Source organism: Epargyreus clarus, unplaced genomic scaffold (genome assembly GCF_041222505.1).
Source record: "Epargyreus clarus isolate Ecla_fem2 unplaced genomic scaffold, WU_Ecla_fem_2.2 ptg000023l, whole genome shotgun sequence".
Classification (NCBI taxonomy): Eukaryota; Metazoa; Arthropoda; class Insecta; order Lepidoptera; family Hesperiidae; genus Epargyreus; species Epargyreus clarus.
In genome coordinates, this window is record NW_027332230.1 from 9,069,940 (window position 1) to 9,088,241 (window position 18,302).

General features: G+C 35.0%; 1 protein-coding gene across 3 annotated transcripts in view; it reads left to right on the top strand.

Annotated features, from left to right (window-relative positions):
- Nucleotides 1-8,400: 8,400 nt before the first annotated feature.
- The window catches only part of LOC140751475 (LIM domain only protein 3), a 54,963-nt gene continuing 45,061 nt past the window's right edge, over nucleotides 8,401-18,302 (top strand). Inside the window, exon 1 of one of the 3 annotated variants that reach the window (XM_073085348.1) lies at nucleotides 8,401-8,792. The gene's annotated coding sequence lies outside the window, so the exon portion shown is untranslated. The remainder of the gene's footprint in view (nucleotides 8,793-18,302) is intronic. The other 2 variants (XM_073085349.1, XM_073085347.1) reach the window with 2 other exon arrangements.

The window sequence follows — 18,302 nt, forward strand, 5'->3', positions numbered from 1 at the left end:
CGCCACTCCTGCTCCCTCGTCGGGAGCTCCTTGACTGTTATCACCTGTCGTAAGTGACGGTCGTCGACTGTCGTCGAGATGAACTGTCACTTGTACTAGTGTGTGTGTGTGTGTGTGTGGGTGTTGTTGTACGAGTATCTCTCTCTGTCGCTCATTTGTACCTCCTTTAAATTAACATTACATTTGCAATTGTTTTTGTTAGACTGTAAGTTTACGTAGTCTCGTTTCGTGTTTAACATACAAATTTAAAGCCAAGCTTATTAATTACTTCAGATGTTAATATAATTTTAAAATAAATCAAGGATTCACATTTTAGTTTTCCTGTCTTAAGGACTGGACATACATAAGTAATTCGATACATTTTTACAATTACAATTACAATTGTAGGTTCCTTGCTGTTAAATATTAAACAACATAAGTAATTTGATACATATAAAACATGTAATAAAACAACAATGGTATTGTAGAACTCACGGAGCTAGTTGCACCGCAGTCGTAAGTGGCTACAATAAAGCTCTCGCTACATTAAGCTTCCGCTATTGCGCCGTTAGTGAGATAACGAGACCCAGTGCCCGCGCCACACATAATTTATACCGTCCGAGCTCGTTAAAAACTTATAAAGACGCACATTGTTAGTGAGGCCAATATTCGCGGTTATCCAAGGATATACGACCGGTCTAACGACTCCTTACCCGGTTTATGTGAACCATTGCGCAAACGATCCCCTCTAATAGCTATGAAAACGAAACTGAATGTCCTGTCGATATGCAACTCGTTTTGCTTTACGATATCGGTCTCTTCGTTACCAAATAACGAGCAGATAGTCTAGACTCTAGAGTGTAGACTCTAGACTCTACAAATATGCATTGGTCTACAGTGTAGATCATTATTGTAAGTTGTGAGGTGTGTAAATAAAAGTTTCGCTTAAGTACTTTCCTTTATCAATAACCACATTATGTTATAAAAGTAGTAAGAAAATACTGGCTATCTATGATCTAGACTCTACACTTTGTATAACATTATACATATTTATATAGAGTCTAGTTCAGGTGTATATGAAAGTAGTGAGGGTGTGTGTGTGTGTTCTTTGTATGTGTGTGCGCCTGTGCGTGTGTTTTCAGTTACAAATTTACTCCATTAACAATGACATTATGTTTGTGAAGACGTCAGAAAATACATTCATTTTTACAGAATAAGTGAATAAAGAACGAGTAATGGAAAATCCATGTGCTGATCCAATCGGCCACGAAGCTTTTAGGCCGACTAGCCGAGTGTTTCGTTTTACACTTAGTTTATATGCGAGCAATTACTGGCTCTGCACGAAATGCACCGCCCCCGGTCTGTCGTTATTTTAGGTTTCCATTTTGTTAATACTCTTCCTCATAATAAATTGAATGTTCATAGCACTTACGGGCGCATTAGATTTTATCCGGTAAAAAGAAATATGGAATTTGGTGCACTCAGTACGATGTGAGAATAGTTAGAAATTTGATCTCTTAATCTAGAATCCAAGGTTCTAATCGTATCCACCTTTGATTATTCAAAGATTAGATCATCACCAATCATCATCGTCAGGTCATTATTGTCCCACTGCTGGGCATAGGACTCCTCACGGAATGACAAGGATTAGGCTATAGTCCACGGCACGGTCCAAGTGCGTATTAGTAGACTTCACAAACCTTGAAAGCTTTATTTAAAGAAAAGATAATTATTAATTGTCAATTACTTTAATGATGACGCAAACCTTCGCCAGAGGTCCTGAGAATTCTTTGACAATATTTTCCAAGGTGTGTGAAGGTGTACTAATCCATAATTGGCCAACTTGGTAAACTGTGGCCTAAGCCTCTTTTACTTTGAGAGGACACCGGTGCTCAGCAATGGAGAAATAATGCGTTGAGAATGACATTACATACATACGTAATCATTCAACATTTTTATCACAATCGTAATATCTTTATTGCACAATTCAACCATCATTAGTAATAATGATTATTTATTAATATAACAAGGTAATAAGATCATGTATAGTGAAACCAAACGCAAATAGGCTCAAGGCTTATTAAGTTATGCCTGGACACACGGGCAGCAGGATCGGCCATTAATTTATTTAAACATACGTATCTTATGATCATCCTATTTTGATACGAAACAGTTCATTATAGCCCGTTAATATTACTGTGTGGCACTAAAGGTAGGATAGCAATACTATTCGGTGTTAATTATAGTTGTACACGAGGAGTAGTATGTGCTGACCATCTATTGGACTGCTAGCTCAGTTGCTACTTCTATATAAAAATCAACTTTTACATGAACAACATTTAACATTTTATTGCGGCAAAGTTATTAAACAATTACAAAATATACTTAAACTAAATTTAAAACAAATAGAAATAAAAATATTTACAGTAATCAAAAAAAAATAACTAAAACTATAATAAATAAAATAAATGAGCCAGATCGCTGCCCCGCGGTAGTGTACCCAAGACACTAGCAGCATTACCTCGTTATATGGCCATTTACATTTTTACATTGTTTTACTTTTACATTGTTTTTTTTTTAATTTTTGAGGCAAATATTGAAACGTACTACTTGCCTATATAACACTTCTAGTACTATAGTAACTGTACTCTACATCCGCACGCCTGAATTACTTTACATCATTATCTTCCTGACTCGCGTGCATGTACATGACATTAAAAGTATGTATGAAACGATAGGACGTAAGCATTTTCACTTGCATGCAGACCTTTTGCCCATGGACATAAACCCTCGCGAGAGGGAAAGACCCCTCCTCTTCTTCTTCTTCACATTGTTTCCTTTTGAATTCTTGTAAGTTACGTACAGGTTATAGATTTCCATAAGCGGAACAACTTGACACTTGCCTGACACTAGATATTATGCTGCAAGCTCAATTGCCACTTCTATTGTATTACGTGTATACAGGTACAACCTAAATCACAGCAAAGCAAATAACAGGGCAACAGTAAAATATTAATGTGTATTATATTACCGGATAAATAAAACAAATTTATCTAAAAACGATACCTCCTTAATGCTTACGTACACTTAAAGGATATTAATAGCTTTTATTGCTTGTCTAGTACCAACACAGTATGATTGCAAGTTGCAACATTGTTTACAAGCCATCTCTGAATCGGTATTGCTCTAAAATTTAACTGTTGATATGCATTGTCATCACGTACATGTCTATTGGGTTTATTTCCGTACAGCTTTGTTGCAATCGTGGTGGAATAGTTTGTATTGAAACTCCTGTGTGGAAATTATATTTATAGTTTTAGGGTAACTAATAAATAGAGAAGACAGATAACCTTGTTCCTTCAATAAGCTGATCATAAATAAAAATGAAGAATGGTATCGTTCTTGTTTCTGTTTCAGTCCCAATACTGGGCATAGGAATCCTCATAGAATGAGAGACATTTACGCCATAGTTCCAATGTGTATGTGTGTATGTATTGGTAGACTTCACACGCCTTCGAGATCCTGGTTTTTAAGGCCTCTTTATTGTTATGTTCCCTTATAAAATTTTCTTTACCGCTAAAGCAAATAATCATTAATTTCTAATACACGAAAATCTTTAAAAATGAGTAATGCGTGCCTGGGATTCGTACTTCGGGCCCTCAGATTGAGAAAAGATATAACTACCTTATTGACTGCCGTTTAAGTAGAGACAATTGAAGTTAATAGCCATTCATACTCCACAAGATTGGTGATCATTGGCAATTGAATACCATATCTATAGCCATAGAATAGGGTAACCATCGTTATGAACATGGACCATGTTAGAAAAATTGAAAAAATCATGTTATGATTTTGTGAACTGCCAACGTAAATGTTAATTTCTATTAATAAAAATCAGTATAAGTACATTTTATAATTCATTTTCAATTACTAATTTAACCATCTTTAAAATGTCTAATGCGGAAGTCGCCATTTTTATGCCGTTGTGACGTCATTTCAATAGTTTAAATGCCATGTTACAATGTTTACTAACAAAATAACATCACGAATCATGATTCATCCAAAATGGCGGCTACATTTTTCGCGCGAAAAATCAAAATATAAAATTTACAAACCATTTAAAGCATTTTTCGGATTTATAAATGGAATAAAAACTTCAATGAAAATGAAAATGAAATATTCTAAGTACTTAATTAATACTTTACGAATTATTTTAACTAAAGTACTCTTGACAAAACGTCATAATACTCCATTGTAAGCTGGTTGGATGCACGGTGTGTTCGCGGCCGCGGTCGGGAGTGGGTCGTGTGGATCACGGACTCGGCTAAACACAAATCAACACCGATTCTCCATTTGTTAGACACGGGAATGTAATTATGGCCGGAACACTTGGCGGGGCGGCTGCACTGCGGAGGCGCACGTCATTCAAGCTTTTACTTCGGCGCTCGACAACGATCGTTACTTGGGATTCATAATACTCGTTCATACTCCACAAGATTGGTGATCATTGGCAATTAAATATATTATAGACATAGAATAGGGTAACTACCAAGTTATGAATACGGACCATTTAAAAAAAAAAGGAAAAGTTCATGTTTACGATCAATTTTGTGAACTGCAAACGAGGAACGTCAATTTCTATCCATATAAACAGTATAAACTGTATATTTAATTTACAATTACTATTTTAATCGATCCTCTAAAAATATAAATCGCCAGTCGCCATTTTTATGGCATTGTGACGTCAGTTCAATAGTAAGCAAAATATTTTTGGGATGTTTATGCGTTATTACAATGTTTACAATCAAACAAAATGGCGGCTAGTTTTTTCGCGTGAAAACTCAAAAGAATATTTTTTCAAGTTGTATAGGCATTTTTCGGGTCACTTAACATTTTAAAAATTATTTTAACTAAAGTACTCTTGACAAAACGTCATAATACTCCATTGTAAGCTGGTTGGATGCACGGTGTGTTCGCGGCCGCGGTCGGGAGTGGGTCGTGTGGATCACGGACTTGGCTAAACACAAATCAACACCGATTCTCCATTTGTTAGACACGGGAATGTAATTATGGCCGGAACACTTGGCGGGGTGGCTGCACTGCGAAGGCGCACGTCATTCAAGCTTTTAGTTCGGCGCTCGACAACGATCGTTACTTGGGATTCATAATACTCGTTCATCATACTCCACAAGATTGGTGATCATTGGCAATTGAATATCACATCTATAGACATAGAATACGGTAACCATCATTATGAACATGGACCATGTAAGAAAAAAATGATAAGTTCATGTTTAAAATCAATTTTGTGAACTGCAAACAAGAAACGTCAATTTCTATTCATAAAAAATCAGTGTAATTAAAATATTTAACACGCTAGTCGCTATTTATATTTATGCTGTTATGACGTCACTTCGATAGTAACCTTTTTGTGGTTTTTGGCGCGCTGTGTCCATGCGCGATTCAAACAGAAAGCTCTTTTTCGCGAAAATAAAAAAAAATCAAGTCATTTAAACTACATTTAAAGGAAAAATGTAGTTTATTTAAGCATTACAAATTATTTTAACTATATCATATTTATAAGTACTCTTTACAAATCATCATAATACTCCATTGTAAGCTGGTTGGATGCACGGTGTGTTCGCGGCCGCGGTCGGGAGTGGGTAGTGTGGATCACGGACTCGGCTAAACACAAATCAACACCGATTCTCCATTTGTTAGACACGGGAATGTAATTATGGCCGGAACACTTGGCGGGGCGGCTGCACTGCGGAGGCGCACGTCATTCAAGCTTTTAGTTCGGCGCTCGACAACGATCGTTACTTGGGATTCATAATACTTCCAGGGAACATAGCTCCGCTGTTTTTCATTATAGCCCTGCATCTATTATGAGGTCCGTTCCATTGAAGATTTTCGAGACCTACTTTCTTTGCAAGTTATTAACTGTAATGCAACAGCATTCCATTGCGAGTAAAAGTTAATTAAATACATTAACTTTATATTACGGTTTGTGGATTAATTTTATCATCATCGGGTTAATGTTACTAAAATCGGCTGTTAATAAAAAAAAATTACTAATTGTACCTATTTGCCTTTAAAATTAATGAATATGAAATGTTTTTGTAACACGCCTAAAGCAAACACGTCATGGTTCATTACTTTAAAATATTTACTATGAACAACTAATAGCGTGGCGCAATCGCAAAACAATATTATATATTAACTTAATGAAATGGTTTTTACATGTAAGGTAAAACGTTAAAAGTGCAGCAAGTTAAATTAAAATGTATGGTTATAGCGTGCGAGCGAGGGCAGCAGTACCGGACCGGTGCCGTGACACAAGTTAAACTAAATTAATAAACTTGCAGCAGTCTCGGGCTTTATTAAAAAACACTCATTAAAGCGGAGAAAAAGTAGGTAAAGTCGCCGGCGGGGACAGCCCCGCTAATTGCGCCGCCTTTATTGCTTAAATAAAGTTTTAGTGAGGGAACACAAGTTTTAATTAAAAATGTGAGAATAGTTTTTAATAAAGGACGGGCTCGGAGCGCGTATATTGCGAAACTTTAAGCGATACGCTTAGTACAGGAAGTCCGGCTATATTGCGTCTTGCGGAGCCGCTCGGTGCGCGCCGCCCGCCCGCCCCGGCGACGGAGCGCTTTCATTGACGACGCTGCTCCACATTGCTCAAAGGATATTACTTATTACTTTTATGATGCGATAATTACTTTGTTGAGCACAATGTTCTTGTAATGTGAGCTTGGGTTTTAAAACTCTACATTCAGCTCCCAGAACTATGTATTGCAAAAGTTTTGAATGTAACATGTTGCTTAGTATTACCATACATTTTTCCACGTTTCCTATACATATACACATCGATACAAAGTGACAAATGGTAGAAGTAACGAGAGAAACTAATAATGCTCGTGATTTACGCCCGCCCTTGTTATTACGACTCATGTGAAATGTAATTTCGGCGTACTGCGTGTAGTGTACGCACACACGGAAGCGTGGGTGTGTGCAATACGTTTAATAAAGGAGGGACGCGGAGTAAATCCTTCAATTTCGCCGGCACACAGCGGCGTATTCTCGTTAACCGTGGCAATAAGTTAAACGGGCGGGCCGGTGGCCGCGCGGCCGCGCCATCCGCTTCAGGAAATTAAAAAAGGTCTTGAGTCACTATGTCGAACCGCGACTGTTTCGTATACAATAATATTATCCGCCTCATTCCGCAATATATATTACGCAGCAACTAAGCAGGCGGAACACGTCCCGCCATAAAAGAAGCGTACAACATGCAATTACCTATATTACGTACAACATAAATGTAACTAATAATAACATTATATTATAGCGAGGATGTTATTTTTCTTTGAAAACATAACATTCTTAGTCTAATAATAACAAAAAAAGGATAACAAAACACTCTGGAAATATTAATCACAATTAATAGACCACGCGTTAAAAAAACTCTACATTTGTAAAATTCTAAAGGTTTTAAATAAAGGGCTATTTTCTCACCGTCATATATACTGTAACGCTACGGTTATTGAAGAGTCTTACATATTAGAATTCTCAAATGACATATCATCATTAATGCACCCGTACTTAGACGTTTGACTGCGGCTAATTAAAATTTAACTCCCCATCGAGGGCTCATGTCACATTGTGTAATACTGAACGAGTATGTAAGCTCCTTTGTTACACTTATTGCATGGCTCGACTGCACTACCAATTAGATGTTCGATGAAAGTGTAATCAGACGCTGGTCGGATCCGGGACGTAATTAAACGGTGCTGGCGAAGAGTGATTTATTAATAGAAAAGCTCGAGCCATAATGAAATACTGACCGAACAATGGCGGTGAGGGCCGGGCCGTGGAATTAAATTCTCAGCGACGTGGCACCCTCACTACACACACTTGCCATTTCTTTGCGGCTTACCAACTGACCACCTTCTTAATAATGCATATAACCCGATCCTATCTCGTGCCTCTAAACTCGCCGGCTATCGGGAACGACGTACGTAAGAGTATAAATTTGTCGACGAGGGAATGTAAAGAAGATTGGTTTCTTACGAGGAAGCCGAAAGGGGTGGAATTGAATTTAGGCCGGAATTCACTACCGATAAAGTGCTGCAGATATTCGCGTCTACATTATTTGTATAACGAATTATGATAGAGCAACAAAACTTTAACTAAATCGGTGTAAGAACTCATTTCTTAACTAAAATAGCTTAACGAATATTAAAGTTCGTTAATAACCGATGTTGTCAGTTGAACTTGAAAGACAGCTTTGAAAGCGTACTTTGCAAATTAGTGAATTAAAACGTCCCGACCCCATCATTACATTAGAGTGTTGTTCCATTTCACCCCATGTTCCGGCGTCCGCCCTGCGGTTCGGCCCGTACCCGGCCGGCTGGCTGCACTCGGCCGCCGCTCGTCGACTCGGCTCATTCCGTCGCGGGCCTTCGTCGGGAGCGCACTTACCGGTTTTTGCTCTTGAGCCGCAAACTTTACACGAGCTCATTTACTTAGCATTTCCGTCCCTCGATCAAAATACTTTCGAAATCCCAAGCGAAATTGCCGCGAAAATTATCGTGCTACGTCTTTACGAAAATATCGCGGACAAACTATGTTATTGGGAAGTGATTAAGGCTATAAATTTTGCGAAAAGTGACGATTAAAGTGGACAACTTTAGTTTAGTGTTTCAATAACATTACTGTGTGATAGCTGTGAGTTACAAAGGACAAGGCTTAGAATCGACTATTTCCGCTGACTCGCGAACACAGTATCAACAAGGAGTGTTTTTGTTAAGGTATGTTTATATTTTTAAAATACGTTTTGCATGTTGTTTGATGTAAATTATACAAATAATAACTTATAAGACTTTCTTAATTTCCACATAATGCTTCTCACAATATTTTTCATTATATAATTATGTATGTACTTACTTCAGGTCTTTAACCGTAAAATCACGTATTTTCACTACTTGCCTAATTACCAGAATTTTTATATATAATAAAATAAATTGTTCTTTTCTTCTTATTTTCGTCAAGAATGTAAAACTCTAATACTAATACTAAAATCAATATCCACAAAACTGGCCTTATTTTCGAAACGTCCGAAAAAATGTTATTTATTTCTTAAACTATTTTTTTTCGGACGTCCGAAAAAATGTAATTTATTTGTTAAATTATTTTTTTTCGGACGTTTTGAAAATAAATATTCAATTAAAATTCACTGCTTCTAATAACACTTTCGTATAAACAGACAGCATATTTTATTATGTAATTTACACAATGATACGCTAATATTACACTATTCTCTCTTAATTTTAAGTTACGATGTATTTGTTATTACAATTCCGTCGACAACCCTACGGGAAACGAAAATCATAAACAAACAATGCGAGCTTTCTTTGCGGTGTCCACGGGTGAAGATTAATTAACAAACACGTTTGTTATTTCGTGTATTGTTAAAAGAAAGATGTTTTGTTCGGCAAGTACCAATGTTTTTGTTGGTGCTTACAGATATCTGAATTTCTGACAAAACAAATTACATATTTGTTATTTCTTCACTTACATCTATCAAGATCTAGAATTGTTTTTTTTGTGTATAAAGAGACCAGGTAAGTATTTATTTATTTAAATTTAAATAAGTAGTATTTTATTGTTATGTATGTATTGTTATAAGAAGAATTGTATGCTGTTAAAAAAATAGAAACTAACATACATTTAATCACTTATGTATTCTATGTAATATAATAGTCAAGTTAATAAACAAAGGTTTAATAGTTATAAACCCGACTTGACACTAATTCTTATCAGCTCAAAATAAAAACGACACGAAAAATATAGACTGCAAAATAATAATTACACATGAAGGCCTTTCGTGTCCAAATTCGGCCTATGTATATTCACCCTTAGGCTTTTACACAGATAACATTGCGTCGGAATTTTTCAACTGCACTTCTCTGTCAGCGAAAAAATAATGGTTGGTATGTAACGACCTACATACTCGTAATTTGTGTACGAATACTAGGCATGTGTATTGCTTTAGAGATTTGTAAGCGCAAAGTTATTTGTAAAAGGTTACACATATATGATATTTTGACTATGTGTATTGCTTTAGAGATTTGTAAGCGGAAAGTTGTGTAAAAGGGTATGTATATATGATATTTTGCCTATAAAAGAATTGATAAAGTGCATTACTTTTTATGTACTATTTTATTTGATCGGGTACATTAATTGTCTGATTGAAAATGTCATCAATTTGCGAAAAATAGGTAAATGGTATAAATGTCGTTATAAATAAATGTTTAATAATAAAGCTCTTAATCTATCTCGTTTAAAGGATGCGGTAAGTCTTCAGGGGTAACAGCGATGATCGCCTTCAGAGAGTATTCCAAATTGATTCGTGAATCATTTCAGATGTCCATGAGCGGCAGTTACCACCATCAGATGGAATTCGTATCCGATTGCTAAAACAATATCATAAAAAACAATGAATTAAAAAATAATGATAAACACCGAAAAACCATTGAAAATTGCCACCAAGCCCCAAAATTGTACAAGAAACAACCGTGAATTTTGGGGGTTAGCGATATTGCAAATATTGCGATATCAAATCACATGAGCTTTTTCACTTGATATTATTTCAAAACCGTATAAAAATCTTATGATCTTCCTACGTAAAATGCCATAACATAATATTGTAATTATAACAAAAATTAGTCAGCTTCGTATGCGCTTACACGAACGCGCATAATAATGCACCATCACAGGGCCTACCGCGTTGTTTTAATTATTGTCAATTATAACTGCGCCCTTATGAATAATATATGGCGGCTTCATTCTATTTATCCATTACGCCATCGTATCAAAAATTAAAGAAAATACTTCTTTAATTAATATTTATTACTATGTTAGCGGCAACAGTCTAAAACATTAAAATAAAAAAGTATATGTTTTGGAAGTTAATTAAAAATTGGCAAACTTAATAATAAACTCTATCTTTATTACTTCTTAAGTGGATTGCAGCATCTGTCATTAAAAACAAAAGAAACAAAACTTATATCATTAAAGATTAGAATCATTGATGGCGGCTCAACTCGTGCTATCTCACTCACACCGTATTCACATTGTTTTGCTGTGTACGGTGTGACAAAAAATGTTTGAAATAAAAAATTTCTTTACAAGCGAAGTATTATTTTAATAAATGTATGGATAAATCAAACATGTAATTCATTAAGTTGCTGATTTAAATAGCTGTACAACAAAGTGTTTATATATCAAATCTATTTATGTAAGTTTTATTTATTTGAGCGCTCTATGAAAGCGAAAATAAAAACTAATGAGCGGTTTTTGTAACGGAAACGGATATCCAGGAGCGATACGTTATTACAATAATATTTTAGAGTATTTATATAATTTAATAACTATAATATAAAAGACATTTTAACATTATTATTGTTAAATATTTCTTGGTGGTACGGAACCCTCCATTAGCGAATTCAACGCAGTAGGGCAATTATTTAAATTATAATTACATTCACAGTTGTACTCAAGTTATTACACTTATTATCTGTTCCTCATTAAATTAAAGTTCACTTGAATTAATTAAATCTTGACACAAAGTAATTATGTAATAATGATAAGGATTATATTAAAGTAATTTAATGATAATAAAGTAAATACATACTGTTTAATTGGACCATTTTTTGTTCCGTCGGTACCATGTTTAATTAACCTAAAAGGAAATGTAATTAAGAATTTGTTTGAAATAATTATTATAATAAATTCTAAGAGTAACCAACTGGCGAATCCATGTCATGCGCGCTTATGATGTTTTTTAAAGCAGCAAAAGTTAAAAAATGGGGAAACCTGCATATCGATACCTTAATTCGCAAATCAGCCAACTCCACTTTTTGTCAAAACGTTTTTTTTTATTTATTTTGATTTTGTTCAACGCCATTAACTATCACACTAAATAAAAAAAACATTTTGACAAAAAGTGGAGTTGGCTGATTTGCGAATTAAGGTATCGATGTCTGTCATATCCGATAAGAATTTGATGGTATTGAAATCTCCTAGACTTGACCAGCGAGAAATTAACCGTAGGTATATCAAACTTAATTTACAGGTTAATCATTCGAACATATTTGGATTAAAAATTAACAATAATGTGCAAACAAATTACTATATGAATCTGCGTAGATTTTTGTGGTTTGCGTTCCAAAACAAAAAAGACACCATTGTGCACCGTTTGTTATATACCTATCTTCGAATATCTTTTTATGAAAACAATATTCAAATTATATGTCATGTAACAAGACTGGACAGCAATGAATTAAACAATTAATAATATCACAAGATAAGAAACTAACCAAATCACTTATGCGCTTGCGCCGATGTAGTTTCTATGTATAATTATATAGTTGTTATTTTACAATGCGTTATTAACTGAAAATTCTGAATAGTATAGCAAAATTAATTAGTTTATAATACACAATTACTATGTATGTATAGGTACAGAGATGGCTTCGCATTGTGTCCCAATTTAATTGATTTCATTAACTAAGCTTCGCCTATAATTGAAAGTAGACAGTTTCTGCACAAGAGAGGGTAAGGTAATTACAAGATCCAATTTAGAATTGCCAACTCTACACTTTGCTGTTAGTTTGAAACAAAAGCTTAATTAATTAAGTCGAGAACAATTAAGTTCACTGCCGTAATATTCTCAGCAATTACGCGGAATTCGATGTATTTTGTAGTCGTCGGTAATTACCGACGAGACTCGAATCAGATTGTATCCGACACTAATACAGCACATATCCATTAATTAAACAGTGAATACAAACAACGGGGTAATTGGAAAATCTAATCGCTAATTTATTATCGCGCTGGTAGAGGTTAGTTTTTTGTTTTTGTTATATGATAACTCGAACGTCGTGCAAATAACTACGTACGTGGGTAAGATAAGTGCTTTGGGTTGTTTTCCATTATAAATGTGTACAAATTGGTTGCGGGTGAGCGCTGGCACGTGACGCGGGAGGGTTGATGTCAATTTGGAGGTATGGAAGTGATAAATCCGAGGTGTATCTGGGGTATCGGGGTATCGGCGACACAGCGGCAGCGAGGCAGCCGGCAGCCGGCAGCGAGGCAGCGTGTAACGAGACACATTTCCGGGCGTATCCTTCCAATTAGCGAGAGCGAGGCGCGGGCGGAGGCTGGACACCGTTGCCTGTGCGCGCTCGTTACGCTCCCGCCTCGTTAGGAGAATTGTTTGTTCGAGTATGTAAAAATGTGTTTATTTGCACGTACGCTCCGGGCTAAAAAAATATATGAAAAGACCCTTTTAAGACTTTTAATGATTTCCCGGCAAAGGGAAATTGGGTTAGTTATTTTCCTCGGGGTTGCCCCTCGTTAAGTTTTAATGGGGTAGCTAGCTACGACGTAATCAAACGTGCTTATTTAAGTTAACGACGTTTACAGGTCTGTACTTTGTTGTCAATAGAAATTACTTAAAGAAGACTTCTGCTTGTTAGACTTAGTTAAAAGCTCGTTGAAGTGCTTTCACGTTAACGAGTACTCGTACTTAATGATTTGTGTTCGAGGGTACCTTTTTCTCGGAATCGTTAATAATGCATGCGAGACATTTGTACAAAGTATGCCACCTACTAAGCAACATGTTAATCAGGAGCAAGTTAGAAATACAGGGTTTCCGGTGCGCTCGGTACCGACTCCCTGTATAGGCAGAACGCCTAATTAATCTTCAGTAAAATGTCGACGCTGCTTGTTTTTGCCAGGAACTCGGCTCATTAGAGCGACGAGGCATGTTGATTACATTCTGCAGCGCTTATTAGCACAAACTCTCATTAGGGGCCACTATTGTTGTAATTAAACAACGAGCAACATCGGCACAGATCGCGCCGCTCGAACGACACGAAATAGCCTCTATTCACTCGGAATACCGGTTACGGTTATTCGGTGGATACCGAGCTATAAAATTGTGGAATTTTAATTAACAACTCAATAGTTACAGAGAACGAGGGGTTCTTGCGGTGTCTGACATGATTCTATTGTTATCTGCAGCGGTGCAAAAAAGTGGAGGTTTGTTTAGAAGTGGCTTACACAATTACGTGAAGGTACTCGGTTCCGGCGGCAGTACGTCGTCGGGCGGCGGGCGTGAGTTTAATTGGACAAGCGAGGGCGAGGGGGTGCGAGTCCGGGGTGTACCCCCTAACACTTCTAATTGGCTCGCCAACACTAACAGGAGCGCTTTCCTCTAAAATGTTTACTCATCGTCATTACTTATAATAGGGCCTGATTTCTCAAGAGCACCTGCCCACAGCGTATTACGTTTAAGCTCATTAACAATCTGTCCCAGTTTAAATTCCTTTCATAAGACGACTCACGCGCACTCCCGCGCTAACTTCAGGACTTATTGAATAAGTTCTAGCAATCAAGATACTTTCTGATTGTTCTGAGTGGTATTTTAATGGGTAGCGTAAATTCATGTTATGATTTATGACTAGTGATTAGGAGATTGCGATAAAGATAACACTTTAAATGGGACGACGATAATCGTTATTTTAAATCAGTAAAATGGATTAAGTTGTTAAAATAGTAATTTGTGTACACATTTTTAAAAGATTTAAAAAAATAACAGTTTTAAGTTATTTTTGGCATATTATTAAAAATGCCGAAATATAAAAGTAGAAATATGAATTTCATTATGTATACTATATCGTATATGTATACTAAATATACTATACTAAATATAAAATAAATATACATATTTAAACGTATGTGCATTAGAATATTCTTTAATATTACAGCCAAATATATAAATAATACATTTATTAGATTTTAAAATATTAAAAAAATGTCGATGACAACCCTACCGTAAACGGTAGTTGCCTAACCACGTATTTCGATAACAATCACTCATTAAACTTGTATATTTTACAGCTGATAACATATGTGAAGATAAATTAACATGACCGTTTAATGCGCTGTCTATTAATCAGAACCATTATAATTTTGATTGTGCCATGAAATATTTAATATCAGAGGAATATGAATGAAATTAAAAAGATAATTTTGTCGTAAAATTAAGGAAATGATTATAATTTATAATGAACTTGTAAAGTCATTATAAATTATTACTAATAACTTCAAGTTATTTGATAAAAATATATTCATAATCTCACGCATTGCCTACTGATTTCGTTGTCAATTAATGTGTTTGAAAAAGCTAAAATATTTCGTCCGAACGTCTCACATAAAAATATAACAACGAATTTATGAGCAATTTTACATCTTCCATTTGTGTTTGAACTGTAATGACCATTCAACATCCGTTGGGTAGACTCATCTATAACAATAGAGCTCTCTGATACTACAATGTTTGGTTATTACGACAAGTTTTAGCTACTTAAATTTTAGCTACGTACTTTGCGATTAGCGCAAAAGTAGCCTATTACTATTCGTAAATTTCTGCATTATGATCCGTTAGGAATAATAAGTTTTTTTTTTTATAATATAGGAGTAGCAGACGAACATGCAGTCCACCTGATGGTAAGTGGCTACTGCCGCCCATGGACACCTGTAATCAACCCCAGATAGGATTATAGATATTATTAGATATTCCTACCTGAGGTCGGCCACAGATGCGCCGCTACCCCTGAGGACTAAGCTGGAACGCCTCGGAAAAGACTGTCTCTCTTACCACACCCTTCAAAACGGAACACAGCAGCGCCTAACACTGCTGTTATTAGGTAGAAATAGGTGTGGCGGTGGTGCCGCCGGAGTCGAACCACAAAGGGTTCTACCACTTTCAAAATAGTCTTATTGTTAATATAAAACAGTATTTCAGTAATAACCAGCTTACATAGGTGTATTTATTTCAACAGTAGATATGTTTAGTGTCGGTAGCGGGTTCAGCGAGTCTGACGCCGGCACCCGGCACTCTTCACCGCCGGATATAAGCGGCTATTTAATTTCCGTGCTTTCAATGATCGTTTTATATTCATCTACGTAGCTACTTACTTGTCTATTTTTCAACTGTACACGTTTAATGCCTTGTTTCGACTGTCATAGTTTACAGTATGCTTTAATAGTAAGTTTACATACATATTTACATAATATATTGGCGTTTAAATCCAATAAAATTTTAAGAAGTGCTGTAACTACTTCAAATCAAATCTGTTCAAAATCAAAAATACTGTAATTATATTATCTTAAAAAATATAATAAATGGCTTTAGCATTAAAACTATTATTTTCATTGAAATTTCTTATTATTAAGAAGTATGTTTATTAATTGCGACATTAAATAAAACACATGTAAAAATACGCATTAAATACGAATAAAATAAGCAGTTAGGCACTTATCGTAAAAAATATTATTTGTATCTAGAGTATTGTTTAATTTATAAGATAACTGTGTTAAATTCAATTAACTAAGTTATTGAATTGTAATTTTGTTAGGTGGGTACTGATTTAAATAGTTTCTTTGCTTTCATTTGCATATAACACTTTCTTGGGCGAACTTTCAGACAGTCTTATGTTTTGAGTGACAAATCCAATTTTATTCTCGACTGCCCCTCCGGCCCCTCCCCCGGACCGATCAGACCTTATCCAAATTGGATCTTGAATAATAAAGAATCGGGGCGATTGGATTTTATTCCTTAAATTCAATTAGCACACGAGGGTCGCGTGTGTGACTGCAGACGAAAGATAGAGGCATATTATCGTATTAAAAGGGATCTTAGGGTTGTATTTTGTTGAAGGGAGTCCTATGATAACCCGCAACAATCTCTTTAAACCGTTTAGGTGTAACTTTGAAAAGCCATGTCACGCGGTTATCATATGCAATTGCACTTTGTCGAATAAATTAAGCATTAATCTGTGTATTTACTAAAATGTAATTAATTTAAATGGCAATGACTCTTCATTTTTAACCTTTTGTAAATTTTAATTAAAGGAATTATGTTATAATTTAGGTAATTAATTACGACGTTTAGGTAAATAAGTATATCATGAGATAAATAAAATATGTTTGATGGGTCTAAGTAAGTACAGGTACCTACCTTACAAAAATTATCATAAAATATTTTTCTCACAAAAACTAACTAAGTAAGTACTTATGTCTCTTTATTAAAGTTGGTTTAAGTTAGGGTTTGATTCGCACACACATAATATGTGTGAGAAAAGATATTATCTTTTCTATAACAGCTCTACTTAAGAGTTTTTGCGATTTTCGGGATATAAACAAAATAACAGAACAAAGTAATTACAAAAATACATGTTACACTTAAGACAATCTTATATTACGTTAAATATTATAAGAAAAAATCTGCATTAGTTCTAGAATTACTAATCAATTAAATATATGTGGGAATTATGCATTACATTCAAGTTTCAGTCCTACTTGAGTTAAATACGCACATACAGACAAATATCATCTTATAATATTATATTTTCGAAACATGCACACATTAAACCATTCAGTAGGACTACCATGAGTTTACTAAAGTATTACTCGCTAGCGACTGCGTAAAATAAATGTATGAAAAATTGTAGAGCGCCTCTGGTGGTTACTCGTAAAACTAAAATCCGTAGTGACGTAACTCGATACGTAAAAAACCTATCGAAATCAAATCGCTAGCGAATGTCATTATGATCTATTGCCATACAAATTCGGTCCCATGAGTCATTAATTTGACAGACGTTGTCAAGAAATACCGTAACGATAGTAGTTATGTTATTCACTAGCAAAATGACAATAGTTTTCTATTTACCATTTCTATAGTGGCGTTTCTATGCCAACTCATGGTAATGCTACTGTACGTAAAAATGTTAATACTACGTTTTAAAATGTTTTAATATATTTTACCCACCTATGATAATATAAAGAAGGTACACTAATCATGTATTCTACCGTATTGCAAAAAATAGTGAAATAGTGAAGATGTTTCCACTATTTTAAGATTATGGATTTTATATGTTGATTTAATCCTGAATAAACTATTTTATTAATGCAAAACCGAGTATTTATATTAATGTGTTTTGTATAATCTTCAGTATATTATTAACACGCGAGACTTTGATATTCAAATGTCTCTACTAGTATAATATTTTAATACCTGATAAAGTTTAATTACAGCGCTTTACATATTTAAGTGTTACAATTTTATTCAAATTTTAATCTATACTAATATTATAAAGAGGAAAACTTTGTTTGTTTGATTGTAATGAATAGGCTCAAAAACTACTGGACCGATTTTAAAAATTCTTTCACCATTCGAAAGCTACATTATC